At 41.1% G+C, this 19,770-nt stretch overlaps 1 protein-coding gene across 2 annotated transcripts in view; it reads right to left on the bottom strand.

Annotated features, from left to right (window-relative positions):
• The window catches only part of ZC3H3 (zinc finger CCCH-type containing 3), a 525,055-nt gene that overhangs the window by 65,192 nt on the left and 440,093 nt on the right, over nt 1-19,770 (bottom strand). The window lies entirely within an intron of this gene.

The following is a 19,770-nucleotide window of genomic DNA, read 5'->3' as shown; positions in this document are numbered from 1 at the left end:
ATAGCGGAAGTTAGGAAGGGGGGAGTATTTTGGGGAAATATTATGAGTTCAGCTTTGGATGTGTTGAGTTTGAGATGTGTTTGGGACATGCAGTTCAAAATGTCTAATAGACAGCTGGAGATGCTAGAGTGGAGGTCAGGACAGAGGTTGGGGCTGAATAAGTAGATTTCAGAATCATCAGAATAGAGATAATAATTTTTATTACATGGGAGCTGATGAGATAACCACATGGAATAGTATAGAAGGAGAACAGAGCCCAGGACCGGACACTGTGAACATCTATGGTTAATTGGCATGACTTGAATCAAACAAATGAGACCGAGGAGAGGTCAGATAGGTTGAACTAGAGGAAAGTAGTGTCCAGAAAACCTAAAGAGAAGAGAATATCAAGAAGAGGGTTATCAACAGTGTCAAAGGCAACAAAGAGGTCAAGAAGGAAGAGGACTGAGTGAAGTTAGAAGCCAGACTAAAGAGTTCAGAAGAGAGTGAGAGGAGAGGAAGTGAAGACACCTGTTATAGGTAGTCTTCTCAAAGAGTGTAGCCACAAAAGGCAGGAGAAATATAGGAGGATAGCAAGGAGGGATAGATGGAACAAGGGAGGATTTTTTGAGGACAGAGGAGACATGGGCATGTTTGTAGGCAGTATGGAAGCAGCTAGTAGACAAGGAGAGAACGAAGCTTAGTGAGGGAGTGGGAATGATAGAGGGAGCAATCTGCAGGAAAACAAGGGATGGAATAGGATCACTTGTGCATGGAAAAGGGTCTGCCTTGGCAGGGAGAAGGGTTACCTCATTATGTGAGAGAAGGATAAAGAAGACGACAGTGGCAAAGGCCATCTGGATAATGTGAAATAAGGAGGAGAAGAAAGAAAGGAGCTCTCATCAAATGATTCAACTTTTTTTTTGTAAAATAAGAGTCATGGTTCTCAGTTGATAGGGTGAGAGGCAGGGGAAGCCATGAGAGGTCTGAGGAGGGATAAAAGGTCTGGAAGAGATACTGCAGTGAGTGAAAAAGTGAGTCAATAAGGGAAGTGTAAAAGGAATGCTTAGCTGGTGAGGGTCTAGTTGGAGTTATGTAACATACATTTGTAGTAGATTCAGTCAGAATCACGATTGTGTGATTTTTTCCACCTTTGCTCAGCAGCATGTATGCAGAAATGAAGGCAGTGGACTGTTGGAGTGATCGGAGGCTAACGCTTGGCAGAGCAAGAATGGCGATATGATAAGGGAGCAAGGGACTTAACTGAACAGTGTAAAGCTGAGCTGGTTCACTAAGGGGTCAAGACGAGCAAAGGAGAGCCTAGCTAGTGCAGGAGTGATGACCTGGAAGAGAACTGAGAGACTAGAGGACACAGTGTGGACAAAGAACTGTCTGGAGTTGTGATCTGACAAGGGAATTTGACAGTTCATGAACATGGAAACTGTGTATTTGTGGGTGATGGCAAGATCAAGTGTATGACCATCTTTGAGTGTGGGTCAGGTGGGGTTGTAGATCATGGGAAGTGAGTAAACTGAGAAACTAGAAAGTAAGGGTGTCTGAAGCCTCTCCACTGCCCTTGGGGTTTCTATGACCATTAAGCATACAGCATAACAGATAACTACATAATGATAATGCTAACTTAGATTTATAGGGTGCTTTAAATTTTGCAAAGCACTTTCATACAAAATTTCATTTGAGCCCTCACGACAACCCTGTGAGGTAAGTACTACAAGTATTAGTATCTTTATTTTATAGGTGAAATTACTAAGGCTCAGTTAGGGGCAGTGACTTTCTTACAGTCGCCCAGCTAATAAGTGTTAGACAAAGGATTTGAACCTGACCCTCTTGATTCTAAATCTAGTACTCTATCTGCTATTCACTGCCTTTCAGAATCATGTAGTAGTATTCTTATATATAAGATTGTGTATTTAAGTATGCATATGCATGTGGGTGTGCATATAGTGTGTGCCAAAAGTCTTAGTGCAATTTTAAGCCAGCTTAAAAACTTTCGGCACACCCTACACACATACCCTACACTCACCCCTAAATACATACATATATATTTAAGCCACTACAAGTTAAAACTGCATTAAGATTTTTGGTATGCTGTGTGTCTGCAGGCATGCATGCAAGTGACAAGCTTGGTACACTGAAGAGAGATCTAACCTTGAGGCAGGAAGACCTGGATTTGATTCCTGCCTCAAACATCTCAACTTTGTGAGCCCAGGGGAGTCACTTAACCTCTCAGTGCCTCAGACGACTCCCCAAAACTGTGAGTTGAAGAGAAAGTGTTAACTTGTACTAGTAAAGGAAGTTCTTCAATGAAATGCCCTATTACCAATGAAAACAGGGTTAGGCCCCATCCTCATTCATGTATGTGTGAGTCTATTTATAAACTTCAGCAAGCTGTGATTTCATCAGTGTTGGTACTCCTTGATTAATATAGAATCTAACCCCTCTACAACTTAGTAGAAGATCTTGGAAAACTGCTGGGGCTGAAAATCCTAAGGCCAAGCTGGTGATGAACCTTTCTGGATTTAGCTAAGCTGTTCCTTAGAGAAGAGAAATATTGCGACAAGTCTGTGGCTGGGCCTATATCCAGACTTTCAAACTTGCTAGAATTCACACCCTTAGGGGTGTTAGAGGAATCAGGGTCCCTTTAGTGCACTGGAAATACATACATACATATGTATATTTATATATATACATACATACTTACATTTTTCAAAAATTGTTTCATGTGCATCATTTCTGTCTCTTCAACACAGTGAGTTCTCTGAGGACATAATCATGTTTTGTCCTTTTTCTTCTCCAGTAAGCCTAGAGCAGGCAAAGCATGACAAACAGCTATGTTGGTGGACTAATGGATGAATGGCTGAATCTTACTTCCCTTGCTCATCATCTCACCTGACTTGGCTCTTCTCTTTAAAGACAAGAGAAGGAAGTGAAGAGAGGGAATTCTCTTGGACCAAATACACAGGCCTGTTTAGGGCCAGTCCCTTGCCAGGCCTGGAGCCTAGTCCACAGAGTCTCATAGTTAAGAAGGATCTCAAAAACAACGTAATGCAATCCATACCTGAACGAGAATCCTCTTTATCTTTCTAACAAGCCATGACTATCTACCTTTCCCCAGCGGTCCAACAGTGAGGGAGAACCTGCTGCCTGTTGAGAGCATTTCACTCTTTGAGAGTTCCAACTGTTGGAAAGTTTCCCCTTATATATTACATTCCCTATACTGGCCTCTCTGCAGCTTTTAACCTTGTTCTTAGTATGGCCTCCTGGGATCAAGCAGAACAATTTTAGTCCTTCTTTTATATGACAGCTTTTCAAATACTTGAAGACAGTTACCTTGAGCTTCCTGAGTCTTGTGTTCTCCAGGGGAAAAATTCCTAGGTCTTTTCAATGATTTTCATATGACATTGAGGCCCAACACCATTTTCACTGTCTTCCTCTGAACCCTCTCCAGCCTATTAGTGGCCTTCCTAAAATGTAGTCCCCAGAACTAACCACAATATTCCTGATGCAGTCTAACCATGGCCATATCACATTATTGACTCATACTGAGCTACTGTGGCCTACTAAAACTTCCCAAGTCATTTTCTGAACCGCTGTCTAGCCATGCTTTGCCAATCTTCTTCTTGTGAAGTTTATTTTTTGATTCTTATTGAATTTCATCTTATTAGATTCAGTCCAGTGTCCAACCCTGAAGCTGGACAGTATCTTTAGGGATACTAACTTATGCATGTGTTAACTGTTCATCCTACCAAGTCACAGATAAAATGGTTAAATAGCATCAGGCCAGAGATCTCTGGGCCCCTCTACTAGAAAACTCCTTCCAACCATTAATGAGTACTCTTTGGGTCCATCCATTCAATCAGGTCTGAATTCATCTATTTATACTATCATCTATCTCATATCTTGCCATACCTGAATGGAGAAATTTTATACAATCATCTTTCCATGAGAATGATATATGAGAATATCACATTCTTTGCTAAAATCTAGGTAACCCTTTTTTCTAGTATACCACTGTCCTGATCTAACTGTCTAGGACAAGACTTAGGTTCACATTTCATCTCTGATGCCTACTGTGATCTTGGGCAAGATGGTTTCCAGCTTCAGAGCTATGATTCTGGTAACCATGCCAAAAAAGAAGGTCTAGTCTGGCCTATTCTTGATGAAGTTGGATCTTATTGTGATTACAGCGTTTCTTCCAAAATGTTCACTAACCATCCCTTTAATAATAAACTGAAGTCAAGCTCATTGGTCTATGGTTTGCATACTTCACTGGCTCCCTCCCTTTTTGCCCTTCTCCAATCTTTCTTCTTATTGTCATTATTTTTCTTTGTGTCATCTTGAGGTTTACTTTCTTTGAGAATTTTAGTCCATAGGAACCTACCTAACTTCTTGCTGAGCCTTTTGAAATCTTGTTTATTTCATATTTATGGTTTGTTTATTTTATATTTATTCATATTTGTTTATTTCATATTTATGGTTCATATCAAACTGTTCTAGGCTTTCCTTTCCTCTCTATCACGAATTCTTAAATGGAAGTCATTTCTACACCCCATTCACAAAGATTTTATAATTTCCACCGTATATCCTCTTACTCTACAATGCTACTCTAACCTTTCTTTTATGTATTTTATTTCTTCTGAATAAAGTATTTTCTTCCTGAGCCATACTCCAGTCAGGGGTCTCATCACATACCTCAGTGATGTTTACGATTCCGGATTTGTTTCCTTGCCCCAGAGCCATAGCTTTATTGTTGGCTCCTTTCCTGGATTTTGTCTCCAGTGAATTTGGGGATATGTCTTCGTAGTCTTCCTGTTGCTGTTGTTCAGTTGTGCCTGACTCTTTTTAACCCCATTTGGGGTTTTCCTGGCAAAGATACTGAAGGTGTGTGCCATTTTCTTCTCCGGCTCATTTTACAGATGAAGAAATGGAGGTAAACAGGGTGAAGTGATTTGCCCAGGGTCACACAGCTAGTAAGTGCCTGACACTGGATTTGAACTCAGGTCATCCTGACTCCAGGCCTGGTACTCTATCCGGTGCACCACTTAGCTGCTCACTATTCTACCTATACTTCCTATTTTCTAAGGTATCTGACTTGTAAATATAAGTGGGTAGTTTCCTCCTCCCTTTGTGCCTCCTTCATTTTAAAGCCCTTCTGATTGGAAAGAAAAGACTCTAGGGCTAGGCAAATCCATTCCTGCCGGTCCTTGGTCTGCTTCATCACTGGGCATGGAGTTGTTGTTCTTATGTTTTAAGGCAAGATCCAGAAATCTAAATCCCATCCTCAGACACCATCTCCCTACCCAGCTGTTCATTTCCCAACTGCGCTTTTTTTTTCCCTCCCTGAAGTCCTTACTTTTAACAGCAGCAGTGATGAAGCTATTACCGGTGCCCCTAAGGTCCTAGGCGTTTCGCCCAAGACTCTGAACTCTTTAGTACTGTTACTAGGTTCTTTCTGGCAGGATTTGTTTGTGTCCTGATGAATGCGAAGTTGGTAGCAGTCACTCATTTTAATAAGGGTTGGGAAGCTGTCTGCCGCATCCTGGATGTGTGCTCCAGGAAGATGATCAACCTCTCTACTGCTGTTATCAAAGCAACCAATAGCTGTTTTAGAGCTTCTCAGAAGAATGTTACCAACCACACTCTTCATGTCCCCTGCACCTGACGTCACTAGCTGATTTCCATAGGTCTGGCATTCAGCTGGGCTACCTGCGTGCTCCCTGCTAGCCATGCCGAAAGGGAGTGGGGAGGCATTTTGAGGGTCCAGAGAATCAAATGTCTTTCCTAACATCAACTGGCACACCAACCCCTAAGCCCAGCTGCAGAACGAACCCTGGTAACGGCTCTCGCCGATCGTATTTGTACATCTACCAGCTGTATAAAAATTGTGGACTTAGTGATACGCCTATAGACACATACTTTCTCTTCAGTGTGCTGGCCCCTGCTCCTTTCTGGGTCAGTTACTGTATTCAGAGCCCAGATGACGCCATATCTACTCTACCCAATTAGAGTGGGAGCAATGTAGACAATTAATCTAGTTGGGACTCATGGTGATAGGCCTAATTATGCAGCCACAAATTCACCACATATGGCCTAAGAATACTGGAAGGTCCCTACCCCATAGGATACTTTTTCTCCTTAAAATGGCAATAAAACGATCCTTGATGCTTGATTGTTCTAGGGGCATTTAGTTTCAAATTGTTGCCGTAAGTTCCTGTTTGCCCACACAAAGACCAGTGCATGAGAAGTAGTTACTCCTCAGATCGACAGATATCCCAATGCCCTACTATCATGGCCAATGAGGACAAGAGAGGAGCGACATGCAAAAGAACCAACCGTGTGTTGTTGCATATTCCCTATGCTGTTGTTGAGGGAACTTCATTTTGTTAAATGTTATACGGTCTGTAAGTGTCTTATTTCATTGCAATTCTCAAATAATCACTGAATTGGCCTCAATCAGACTGGGTTCAGAACACCACTCATTACCTAAAATGCTATTTTATCCGTTCCAGTTCAACGACTCCTTGAGTTCCAAATTCCATGGTCCTAGCAGGCAACTAGATTCAGAAGTGACTTATTCTTTGTAAGATAATTCTGCTTATTATGATGATTCCATTGTCTTTAAAGGTTTTACAGAATTTGCCATTTTCTATCAAAAGCCAGTATAAGAGGGAGGTCACAGGGGATATTTAATAGGTCTTTTTGGGATCTTGCTCCTACTGTTGCTGAAATACCTCCTTCACTTGGACAATAATTATGATTACCTGGGTGGGTACATAAGGAGCATGGGAAATAAGAGTAATGTTCCACAAGTCTGGGAAGGTAGGCTCTACCAAACTGTGAAAAATGTCAAATGGGAGAGTTTGTATTTGATCCCAGAAAGCAACTGGAAGTCAAAGGAGCTTCTTGAGCATAAGAGCAACATGTTCAGATCTGTGATACTGTCAATCTGGCAGCAATGTGCAGGGCAGATGGGAGAGAGGAGAGACTCGAGGCAAGGAGACCAATTAGGAGGCTATTTCAATAATTGAGGCAAGAAGCAATGAAGGCCTGAAGTAGGATGGTGCTAATGTGAGTAGAGAGATGTTGTGGTAGTAGAATTGACAAGATTTGGCAAGTGACTGGATATGTGGGTGAGAGTGAGGAGTCAAGGATAACTCAGGCTGTGAATCTGGATTACTGCATAAAAGGTGGTACCTTGAGCTGAAATGGGGTTGTTAGAAAGAGGGGAAGGTTTCGTATTTGTTTGGGGAGTAAATTAATTGTTTAGTTCCAAATGGATGGAACACCAAATGTATCCCAAAGAATCCTGTACTTTGGCTTCTGAGAAATAATGCTCCAGCTGGCTACCAGCCACAAATAAACTTTATAGAAATAAAATCTCAGGCTAGAAAGGATTTTAGAATTTATCTAGTCCAAGTGTTACCTGAAATATGCAATCAGGATACCTGATGAATAGCTGTACGTTCTCCAAGTGTAGTTTTATTTTCAGATAACTTAATTGTTAAGAGAATTTTCCTTCTTTGAACTTAAATGTGCTTCTCTGTAACTTTCACCCACTGTTCTCTGAAGACACAAAAAGGTGGCTCTCCTAACATGTCAGCATTTCAGACATTCGAAGGCAATTATCATGTCCTTCCTATATCCTTACTTAGTCTGATCATGAATGTTTTTCCAAAAAATAAATTTATTTACTTTTAACTTTCATTTTTTTAAATGCTAAGTTCTGAATTTTCTTTCCTTTCAGTCCCTCCATCACCCATTGAGAAGGTGAGCAATATCAATTATACATCATGCAAAATATACTTCCATATTAGCCATGATGCAAAAAAAAAAGCAAGTAAAAATAAAGAAACTGAAAAAAGTATGCTTTGATCTGCACTCAGACTTCATCTCTCTCTGGAGGTGGATAGTCTTTTTATCATGAGTCCTTTGGAACTGTCTAATCATGAATCTTCCTATGTCCCAAATATATTTTATTATGTTACCCTGTAATTTCAACAGTTGATTTCAATGATAGTTATGTTAAAAGTCCATAAAGCCCCACCTCTGATACATTCTGGCTGTGTGACCTGAGCAAGTCACTTAAGCCCTCAGGGTTCTAGGTAACTCTTTAAGACTCTTAAGTTAAGAATAAGGTGCCAACTTCTATTGGCACTGGAAGTTTCCTTATCTATGCCAATGAAATCACAAGTCTAGTTTTTATCCTCTATCTCTAAATTCAACCCACTCTTCCAGCCTTTTGAGCTCTCTTTGAATCCTAACTATGGTAGCCAATGTACTTGCTATTCCTAATAGTCCTGATTTTCACAGATCAGCCCAGTAATCTCTTTCCCCAATTCTTTTAGTACTCTGGGATAAGATTTGTCCAGGTTTGGTTAAACTCACAGAGGATAGTCAGGTATTCTCTTACCACCTCTCCTCACTTATCTGTAGTTTCAACTCACTGATATCACTTTTGTTCAGTCCTTCTTATTTGAAGTTCATTTCCTTTGGTATAGAAAACAGAAGCAAAATAAGAGTTGAGTAGTTCCATCTTTTCTTAGTCATCAGATATCACTGTCCCACCCAAGACAATGAGTCTATCCTCTGATCATCTTCTTTGCCACGTGGTTGTTTTTATTGTTAGTCTCATCTCATTCTGACACTAGCCTTGTAGGTTATGCCATTCCTTTTACTCATCCTCAGTTATCTGTTCTTGCTTCCATCTCTTGTCTAAGTCTGTGTTTGCCAAGGAATTCATTCTGCAATTAGACTGACCTCTTTAGACACTTCTCTTTTTTCTTCCTAAATGTAATTATCTGTAATTCTATCACCAGAATTTTGTTTTAGAGAACCTCCCATGCCTTTTAAAATGCCTTTCTTTTTAGTGACTCAGGCCATGGGACTCTATCTGTTCTACTGCTGAACTCTCTTTTTAGGACATGTGCCAGACTGTATCTAGTGTTCTCGTTCTTATCATTTACAAATTCTGAGGTGCAATGGTCATTTCCTCTCAAGAAGAAGAACGGTAAAATGAAAGAGTAGCAAGTCTGGAATCAGAGGACTGGTGTTTGAATCCACGTTACCTATGGAACCTTCCAGGTTACTGATATGACCTTAACTTTCCTGGGCCTGAATTTCTTCATTAAATGAAGGGGTTGGAGTAAATGATCCCTGAGATGAACTTACAGAACTAAATATAATCCTGTGCCACTTTCACTGCATCAAGCCATTCCTCCTCGGTCAGAAGAGCAAAATGTTGCCTTTCTCCCCCCTCCTTTGGTTTCTTCTACCATTCCTACACCTCCACAGATCTATATGCCTTCATGAATGTGACGCCTTTCCCTTTTCATGTCCACCCCTAAAGTTCCCTTGGCATTTTAATCTAATTCATTCCTCTTGAACCAAGTATACTACCCTATTGTCATATTACTATCTCAATGACACCAAAGAGGTATTTTCCTTCTTGCATTAAGTTCTTTAGGTCACTTTATGGCCCATTTCCCTTTCCTATCCAACCTATTTATCTTTCAAAGCTTAGCTCACAGCCTCTCTTGCTCCATGAAGCCTTCTCCTATTCCAGCTCACTGGTCTTTCGTTTCTCTTGTAACTCTCAGGATCATTCATATTGGAATCACATAACCCAAGATCTGGAGTCATGGAATGCTAGAGATGGAAGGGACCTTAGAGATCATCTAATTCAACCCTCTCATTTTACAGTAGAGGAAACTGAGGTCCCACCAGGTAAAGTGACTTTCCCAAGCTCATCTGACTCCATTCTGTCCTGTACACGGCTCTTTTCTAACTCTTCAATGGTGGGACTTACTTCTCCAGATGGTCTGTGAGGTTTTTGACAGAGAGTACTTAGCAGCCCAGAGGCAGGCACACAGTAAAATCTCAAAAGAGTCTCAAATAATTTGGAACTGACTGGTCAAATCAGGTCCCTGCATGATGCCAACCACTGTACTAGAATATCCTAGGTGAAAGTGACAGGAGCTTTCACCTGGGTCAGTCAGATAGGGAAAAGGGCATGAAGTAACAAGTAATCAGTCCTACTCCTGAGCTTCAAACCTGAAGGGCAGAAGGAAGATTTAGTAGCCCCAAGTCCCAGGCATAGCCAAGATATATTAGACCAGATGTTTGGGGAATGTGGGTGAAAACATCAAGATTTACATCAGGAACAGGTTTGGTTCACAGAAGAGTTACTCTTTCTAAGCAGCCGTGATCTCGGGCTGGGAGGAAAGAGGGGATTCACTTAGTAGGAGACAAGGTATTCAGTGCTCACTTCATAGAATGCTGGGAATTAAGATGGGGAGAAACAAAAAGAGGGGAGGGGAGATGTTAAATTGCTTTGTATTTGTTGTATCCCTCTATATAAAAGTCAAACAGGCTGGTTAATTAAGAAGGGGAAGGAGTCTGGTTTATTCAGCTGTCGGGAATTTCTTATAACAATAGTCCTTCATGGATGACAGGTGAGCATGGCAGGGCTGGCAGGAGAGGCAGCAGAACACAGTAATTATAGGCATAAACAATACTGTGAGGGAGCAAATCACAGTCAACACATGGGCTCTGCCTGCCTGAGTGTGAGAGGTATGTCTAGCCCAGAGGCTCAATTCCCTTATCTTCCATTCCCTAAATTCTACCCCAGATAATGCTTGAGAACTTTGCTGGGGCCAAGTCCTGGTGAGTGTGGTTGGGGGTTTAGGTGCCATTATTACAAGCTTTGCTTGGGGCTTTAAAGCTCCTAAGGAGTACCTCCCATGGGCAGGTAGCTAGAACTAACAAGATGGTAAATTGGCTATGCATGCTGAATGGCTTCTCAGAGGTGGTGTGTTGGGAGAAAGGAGTCACTACTGTGGCTGTGTTCCTGATTATTGTCAAACTGACTGCTGGAGATAATTTACAGATGGAGGACATCATGGAGCTCTGGGCTGAGACATGGGGTAAGGGCTGGCAGTCAGGAGTAAGGGCTGGGATGAGGGGGACTCTCTGGCTAGGATTGAAGGATAAGAGTTGGATCGAAGGTTAAATTTCAGGGCTAAGATTTAGGGTTGGTTCGGAGACTAGGGATTGCATCCTTGGGCTCAGGCAATGGGACTAAGTAATGGGCCACTGTGGTCTAAAAAGTGGGTTACATTGGGAGATCAGAGAGAAACTCAGATCCTACTACACACAGCTCCTAATTCTTTTCTATCCTGGGGTATCCTCTTCCTTACACCATAAAAAGGACAGACTCTCAAAATAACACTGACTAGGGCTTACTGGACCAAGTCAACCATCTTGTTTGTCAAGCTAATAATGTTAACTTCGCTGGGTACTCATCAGCTGCAAAATCACGGAATTTAAGATCTGTGGGAACTTTAAGGTGCTTCTAATCCTGAGATTCTTAAACTGAGGTGTGTGAACTTATTCTTTAAAAAAAAAATTTTTGGTAATGTATTTTAATATAGTCAGTTTTCTTTGTAATCCCATATACTGTATGCATTTTAAAATATTTTTTTTTTCTGAGAAGGTCCATGAAACAAACAAACAAACAAACAAAAAACCTTGATGTAATCCATACTTAAACACCTAACTAGGTAGGTTATGTAGTGAATAGAGTGCTGGGACCAGAGCCAGGGTGACTTGAGTTCAAATCTAGCCTCAAGACGCTTACTAGCTAAACCTGGCCAAGTTATTTAGCTTCTGTCTGCCTCAGTTTCCTCAATTATCTTCAAAGATGGGGATAATGATCCCCACTTTATAGAGGGTAGTCTACCTCACAAGGTTGTTGTGAGGCTCAGATGAAATAATTTGTAAAGCGCTTATTAGCACAGTACCAGTCACATAACAGGCGCTTAATAAATGCTTGTTCCCTCTCCTCCTTAACCAAGGACACCTTCTACAACATCCCCCACCAATGCAGGCTCTGACTGAAGACCTCTCATGTGAGGGGAAGGGAACTCCACTGGAGGGTAACTCCAGATGTTTTAGAAAGCCTGTCTTTACGACATGCTGGAAGCTCTGCATTCTTGCCTCTTAGGCCAAGCAGAACAAACTAATCCTTCCTCCATGACAACCCTCAAAAAGGTTCATGACATGTAGCATTTGTGTCTCCTTCCCTTTTCCCTCTCCGCTCCCATCACATATTCTCCAAGAAACTCTACATCCTCTGCTCTTTTCACAAATCCTCACATGCTAGGTTTTGTTGTCTCACCTTTCTGGACCCAATCCCAATATGGCTTATTTGTGTCTTAAAATCTAGTCCCCAGAACTGCCCAGTATTCCAGACATGGCCTAAAGCAGAGGTCAGGGAACTTATTACCTCCCTTGTTTTGGACATGATGCCTCTCTTACTGAAGTTTAGGGTGGCATTGTTTTTTGGCTGCCATGTTATACTGCTGATTTATATCCGGGTTTCTTAATCTTTTTTTGTGTTATGAAAACATTTGGCAGTCTGGTGAAGCCCTATGGAACCCTTCTCAGAATAATATTTTAAAATACATAGGATTACAAAAGAAACCAGTTATACTGAAATAAAAGATGTAATTGTTTTCCATTCAAGTTCATTGACAGCTCCCCAGCCCCAAAATTTAAGGCTAAAAATCCCGTGGAGTCCCCTAAAACCGAAGGTGTTGCCTAGCCATAATTCTCCCATCTCATTTGTGAAGTTGATTTTTTTAACCTATATTAAATCTTACTTTCAATCTTAGTAAATTTCATCTTGATTCAAACCATAGTATTAGCCTATCAAAATCTTTTGAGAACCAAACTCTTGTCATCCAAAGTTATCTGCAAATTGAATAAGCGCACCATGTAAGTCCTCATCTACCTGACTTTAACAATGTAGAACAGTACAAGGCCAAAGACGAGTCTGAGGCCCTATGGTGGGTCTGGGTTCCAAGCTGACGCTGACCCATTAATGACTTCCTCTTTAGAGCTGGTCACTCAACCAGTTTTAAATCCACCTAACAATATTATTATACTTTTTATTCAGAAGCTTGGGATGAATGACTTTCCAGTGCTTTGCTGACATCTAAGTATAATCTGTCTACAGCATTCCTCTGACCTACTTATCTAGTTACCCTCTCAAAAAGGCAAACAAGGATTGTCTGGCATAACCCATTCTTAAAGTCATCAATCACCATTTCCATTTTGAAGTGCTCTTTATAATGTTCTAGAATTTTGCCAGGAACAGAAACCAAGCTCTCTGGTCTATGGTTTGTAGAGTCTGGTGAACATGTGCCCTTCTCTGGTGTTGTGGCACCTTTTTACTTTCAAATATCACCTATGGCAAATTAGCAACCACATCTACTAATTTTTAGTACCCTTATGGTGTAGTTGGCAAAGACCTGAAAACTTTGGCTTGCTGAGGGCTGCTAGATGCTGTCTGGCTCCCTCCATTGATCCTGAGTTTCAATTCTCTGCTAACCATTTTCTCTTATCCTTCCTTGTCCAAACATTACTTTTCTTGGGAAAGAAAAGGATTTTGGCCTTTTCACTAACCCCACCACCTCATGCAGCAGTACTACCTAGTCCTGTGATCCTTCACTTGACTTCTTTGTTTCATGGCCATCTTCTTATTTTTGGGGGGAGCCGCAAACACCTCCATTTACAGAGAGGAGATGGCACGGACATCTCTATATTTCCCATCTGGCTGCACTCCTTTTGGGACTTTTATGGCTTCTCCACCATGTCTGCTCCAGGGAACCTTGCCCCTGGCTTTTCAGTTTCCTGTTGTGTTTTCTTCTCCCATTAGTCCGTAAGCCCCTTGAGGTTAAGGCCTGTCTTTCTTTTTCACATTTGTATGCAAAGAGCTTGGCACAGTGCCTGGCACATAAAAGGTTCTTAAAAAATGCTCACGGACTACTGAGATAACTGACTTGAACTCAAGGATACCCAGAGTTGGAAGGGTCCTTAGAGATCATCTATTCCAAGCCCCTTATTTAACAGATGAACAAGCTCAGAGTTCCTTTAAGTGACCCTTTTTAGGCTTTAGTGCTCCTGATTCCTGACCATACTGATTTTTTGTATTCATCTTTAATAACTTGTTGAATCTTTTACATATCTCTTAAATCAGAGGTTTCTGATGAGTTTCCTGTGTATCAGCATTAGTTCCTTTAGGCAACTCCCCCCCTTTTCCTTATTGCTACATTTTCACTCACGCTTTCAAATAACATTCTAGAGAGCTTCTGATCCTTCTTTTGCCCTGCAAAATGGTAGGCCATCAGATTTTACTTATTTTTTATTTGGACTTGGCTCTCATCAAATCTACGGTATACAGGTCAGACTAATTCCTAGCTTTGATTTTCTCTGAAGAAGCAAGTGGTCACCCGCCCCAAGTCTGCTGCTGTCTCTACTTATGCAACCAGTTCCTCTTCACTGATCTGAATTAGGTGAAGAACTAACTGTTCTCTCTGTTTTACATTTCTCTCGCTTAGGGAACAATAATCAACTCATTATTACTGTTGGTACTGGGAAGGCCAAGACACTTTCCTACCCTATGGCAGCACTCATGACCCCCGAGACTGCTTAGTTCCTTTCCCTGGCCATCACTCTCCAGATGCGTTGCATCCCTTTAGTAGAAGGTAAGTTCCTTAAGAACAAAGACTTTGTCACTTTCACATTTGTATCCTCAGTGCCTAGCGCAGTGTCTCAGGGTACACAGTAGACACTTAAATGCTTCTATGTGGATGAATTCATCAATAAGGCACATCCCAAATTTATGAGTTATTGCCACTTTGGCCTAGCAGGAGAGCTGAAATCTCCCATCAATATAGTAGCATACTTCTCTGCCAGGTTTGAGATGTTTCCTAAACTTCTCATCTAGTTCTTCCTTCTGTCTAAGCGATCTGTAGTATGCTCCTACAAAATATTACTTATTTCTACTTCTGTTCCTCACCAAAATCTCTCCTATTTCTTCCTTAGCTTCCTAAATGATGTCACTCACATTAAAAAAAAAGATACAGATTCTCCATCTTTTAATTTTTTAACTAAGATATAATAATAACTGACATTTATATAGCCCCTTAAAGTTTTCAAAGTACTTAATGTCTAGCATTTATATAGTAATTTTATATTTCTATAAATTAAATTTATATAAATTTTATATTTAGTATTTGCCAAGCGAAATTACATATGTTAATTCATTTGATCCCCACAACAACTCTGTGAGGTAGGTGCTATTATTGTTCTCATTTTACAGATGAGGAAAGTGAGGCAAACCAAGAAGTCAAGTGACTTAGCCAGGGTCAAACAATTAGCATGTCCAAGGCATTTACTCAGGATTCAAATTCAGGTCTTCCTGTACTCTGGCTACTTTGCCACCTAGTGGCCATTTTATTTGATCCTCACACCAGCCTAGCGAGGATAGATATTATTATCCCAACTTTACATTCCAGTCACAAGTCTCATTTCAGCATGATTAAGAGACAACAATGAGGTCGAATTTGCCTCCTTCCATCAGGATACTCAGTTCACTCTATTTATTAAATATACTTTCTGCATTTATATGTCTAGATCTGAGGCTATGAATTTTATTACTGGCTTTCTTTTTAGATGGTTTCTCCTGTGAATTAATGGTCTCCTTTTCGGCTAGTTTTCCTTCTATTTTGTACAGCTACTCTCTAAGATACCAAGATTATCAGATCTACATGGACAATTTTCTTTCTCTATCTCTCCTTATAGTTTAAAGCCTTCTTTATAAGACTTGGGGCAAATATGTTTTTACTGGCCCTTGTTAGGTGCATTCCATCCCTTTCCATAAAAGTCACTCATTTCTATATTTTGAGCTATGGTCTAGAAATCCAAATTTCATTCTCAGACATTCTTCTTAGGTAGTTATTTACCTTCCAGATCTATTTCTTTTGAAGTTCCAGTCTTCAATAAGTAGTAGTGATGAAATCATCACCTATGTCTCTGAGGCTTTTAGTTTTGGTTAAGTATGCTTTCCATATTTCTTCTATTGCGACTGTTTGGTCCTGCATGAATCATTAGACAGAGGTTTGAAAAGTCTCTGAAGGTTCTCCATCATGTCCAGAATATATGCCTTTGGAAGACAGCAGACCTCTCTTTTGTTTATGACAGGCTGACAAAGAGCTACTTCAGGTAGCTGGGAGTTACCTACTACTGTTCCTCTCTTCTTCTGATGGAAGAATGTATTATCTGTCACCTGAAAGAACCTATGGATTCACAGCATTTTTCCTTTTAGGACAAGAAGATTCTCCCTCCAGAGAGTGTCTAGCTCTCTATGCTTCTAAGGGAGAGCCCTATACCTTTTATACAGCTGTTAATGTTTGGTTCTCCTTCCCCCTCTTTACTCTCTACCACATTGCTCCACACTGCAATCTTGTGGCACAAGACAGCATTCTCCTCTACCGCTTTATAAGCTTTTTCTTTTTTGTTTCTAAATTAAAGCATTTCTTCTTTTCTTTTAAGGAAAACTTGATTCTCCTGAATAACATATCTTGTATTCTTCTAGCCCTTTCCACTTCACTTTCTCTTCAAGAATAGAGATCACTTTGTACACCCAGAAGCATGAACGGAAACACAAATATTGCATACTTTTTACAAGTCCTGGCAAAAATGTTCCTTGTCCCCCATACTAGCCAGCTGTACTGGATAATCTCATGGCTACCTACAGCAGTGAGTCTTCTCGCTGTGAAACATGAGACAGCTCAGGGTATGAAGAGTGAAATCCACTCAGTTTGTTCATGTTGTCACTGGTCTTTGCCACCAGACATTCTGGCCCCACTTGGTCAGGGGAGCAAGTCTTAACTTATTTAGCAGATAGAAGCAGACAAAGCACAAGCAGACAAGACTCAAGGGCATGAAAAAAATTCAATTATTTAATGAGAGCTATTCATCTTGTTTCACCTTGCTGAGACTCTCTGGAACCTTCCCTCTACTTTCCTGGATGCTAAACTCTCTGGCTTCACTTGAAGGGTGAAGCTAATTTATTTAGCAAACATAATTCAATGCAAGACTAAATTCAGTGATCTCCTAATTGTCTACATGCCTTGCTTCATCTTTCTGGTAAGCTCCCTGAGAGCAGGGACTGTTTCTTTTTGTCTCTGTATCCACAGTGCCTGGCACAGAATAGGCACTTAATGCTTCTTGACTGGTTGATTGTTTTCACCTTCACCATAATTACCCGTGTACTAGGTTCTAATACTGGAGCCCAAACCCTTTTACCTTCTCTCCTTGTTCTTCCCATGGAGTCTTTCTTAAGAAGAGCAGGATTCTAGGTTATTCTGCCCTTAGGATTGCAGGATTTGCTTCCTGGAAGATGCCTTCTAGGCTGGTGGGTATAAATCATGGTAGCGATAAAGGCACTGGATGTGGAATCAGAAGTCCTGGGTTTGAATCTGAGCTCTACGACTTACTTGGCTGTGAGATCTTGAATGAGTTACTCTATAAAATGAGAGGCTTGGACTTGATGTTCTCTAAGGTCCCAGCTTGCTCTAAATCCTACCCTCAAAGACTAGATAGATGGCTTCCACTTAACACTGGGAAGTAACATAATTCATTAAAAAAGAGCACTGAATTTGGAGTCAGAGGGTCTGAGGTCATATCCTGGCTCTGTTGATTCCTATCTATCTGACCTTCATTTCTCTTGGCCTTTGTTTCCTCATCCATAAAATGGGATGATAATAGTTGCATTATTTATCTCATATGATTATTGCAAAGAAAGTTTTTTTTTTGTAAACTCTGAAGTACTTTATAAGTATGAGTTATTAGTAACATGCTTTGATTCTGTGTATTTTGGATTGTAAACTAATATAGGAGAGGACTTATGAGCTGCCAGTCACAAAAACTTCTTGGAAGAAGTAGGCTCTGAAGAAGGCTGTTGTATAGGTCCTGTCCATTAACCCCCAGGAGCCTTCATTCTCTAGAGAGAGATATTCTCAAAAGAACACTGTGGAGATCCAGTAATCTCAGAAGAGAAGGCTTCTCAGGAGGAGAGACTGCTTCATTCAGGAAGCCTATGATTATTTATCCCTAGAACAGAGAGAGCCTAGACCAGGGGTGGGGAATCTGTGGCCTCGAGGCCACACGCAGCCCTTGAGGACCTAGAGGGCCACATGTGGCCTCGAGGTCACAGGTTCCCCACCCCTGGCCTACTAGGGGAATGATGGTAGTTCTAGGGTAGACAGATTCCAGCTTAATAGGAGAAGGATTATTTTAATAATCAGAGCTGCCCCACAACAGAACAGGTTATTGTTGATAGGAGAGAGGTAATGAGTTGCCTATAACTATGACTGTTGGATGACCGCTTCTCAGGGATGCTCTAAAAGGAAAGGCAACTGGAATGGAGGGAAGGGAAGAGAATAAACATTTATCCAGCACTTTCTATGTGGCAGGTACTACGCTAAGCACTTTTACAAATATTACCTCACTTGATCTTTACAACAACACTGCACGGTGGGCACTATTATTATCCTCATTTTCCAGCTCAGAAAACTAAGACAAACAAATGTTGACTTGTATGGAGTCATACAGCCAGTGTCTGAGATCAGATTTGAACTCAGGTCTTCCTGACTCCAGGCCCAAAACTCTACCCATTGGGCCAACTAGATTCTTTGAAAAAAACACTTGAAAGTCCCCTTGAAGTCTCTTCCAGTTCTCCGATTCTGTGGTTTTAGGAATCCCTGGCAACATACACACATTCCATTTCAGCAAAGGGTTCCTATTCTCAGCTGAGTGGGAGAGCCTGATTTAGGGCCTAATTTTGCCGGAGGGTGGGCTGCATGCCAGACCTCTATGTGTCCTTGAGTAAGTCACCAGCCCTCTAAGTTATATGAACGTGTAGAACTGAGATGATCTCTAAGGTCACATATCCAACTTCTAAAAATTCTATCATTCATAAAATCACAGACTGGCAGAACTTGAAGAGATTTTAGGACCCACTGGGCCCAATCCCTTCATTTGGAAGACGAAGGAACCTGCAAAGGAAAATGGGCAGAGCCAGGACTTTAACTCAGTAAGGCCAATGCTCTTTCTTTATACCATTTGGTGAGTCTGTCACTTATCCTAACTCCAAAACACAGCTTTTGTATGTGGCAAGTCAGACAGGGATAGAGAGGCTTAAGGACAGAATGTGGCAAGGAGCAGAAGAGCTAAGGACTCCCCACAGATTGTAAAGGGCTGAGGCATCTAGCCACACCCTTACTCTCTAAAGGTCCCACATTTGTAAGTCTCAGCCTACAACAAGCATAAACCAGACCTCTAATTTTGAGTTTCTCAGGCTCTAATGTTACTAAGGGTGCTGACTCTATGGCTCAACTCAACTTAACATTTATTATCTATGGCAGAGCCCATGCTCAGCAACGCTGGGGAGACAAACATGAAATATGATTCCCTGCCCTCAAGGAGCAAATAGTCTTGTGATATATCAGTAACACATACACAACTAAGCATGATGCAAAGAAGAATATGAGAGAAGCCCAGGAGGACCAAGCACAGTGCTAGTGGCACGCGCGCGCGCGCGCGCGCGTGTGTGTGTGTGTGTGTGTGTGTGTGTGTGTGTGTGTGTAGGTGTTACTCTTAGGTGGTATTCATGTGTGCGTGTATGTGTGAGTGTATGTGGGATTGTAAACAGCCACATCCCTTGGAAGAGAATTTATGCTCACTGACTCCCCTTCTGTCACCACTATTTCCCATATCTACATATTTCCAAATAACTGAGGTTTCACTTTTTGACAAGTAAAACTTCCTTCTCTTCTTTGGGCCTCAAATCATGAAATAAAGGTAAAAATCCCAAGGCTGTGGCAGGCCTCAATTTGAAATGATTTTGTCAAGCATAAAACAAAGTAC

Source organism: Trichosurus vulpecula, chromosome 1 (genome assembly GCF_011100635.1).
Source record: "Trichosurus vulpecula isolate mTriVul1 chromosome 1, mTriVul1.pri, whole genome shotgun sequence".
Lineage (NCBI taxonomy): Eukaryota > Metazoa > Chordata > Mammalia > Diprotodontia > Phalangeridae > Trichosurus > Trichosurus vulpecula.
Note: the sequence above shows the minus strand (reverse complement) of the source record. Positions and strands in the feature narration are given on the sequence as shown.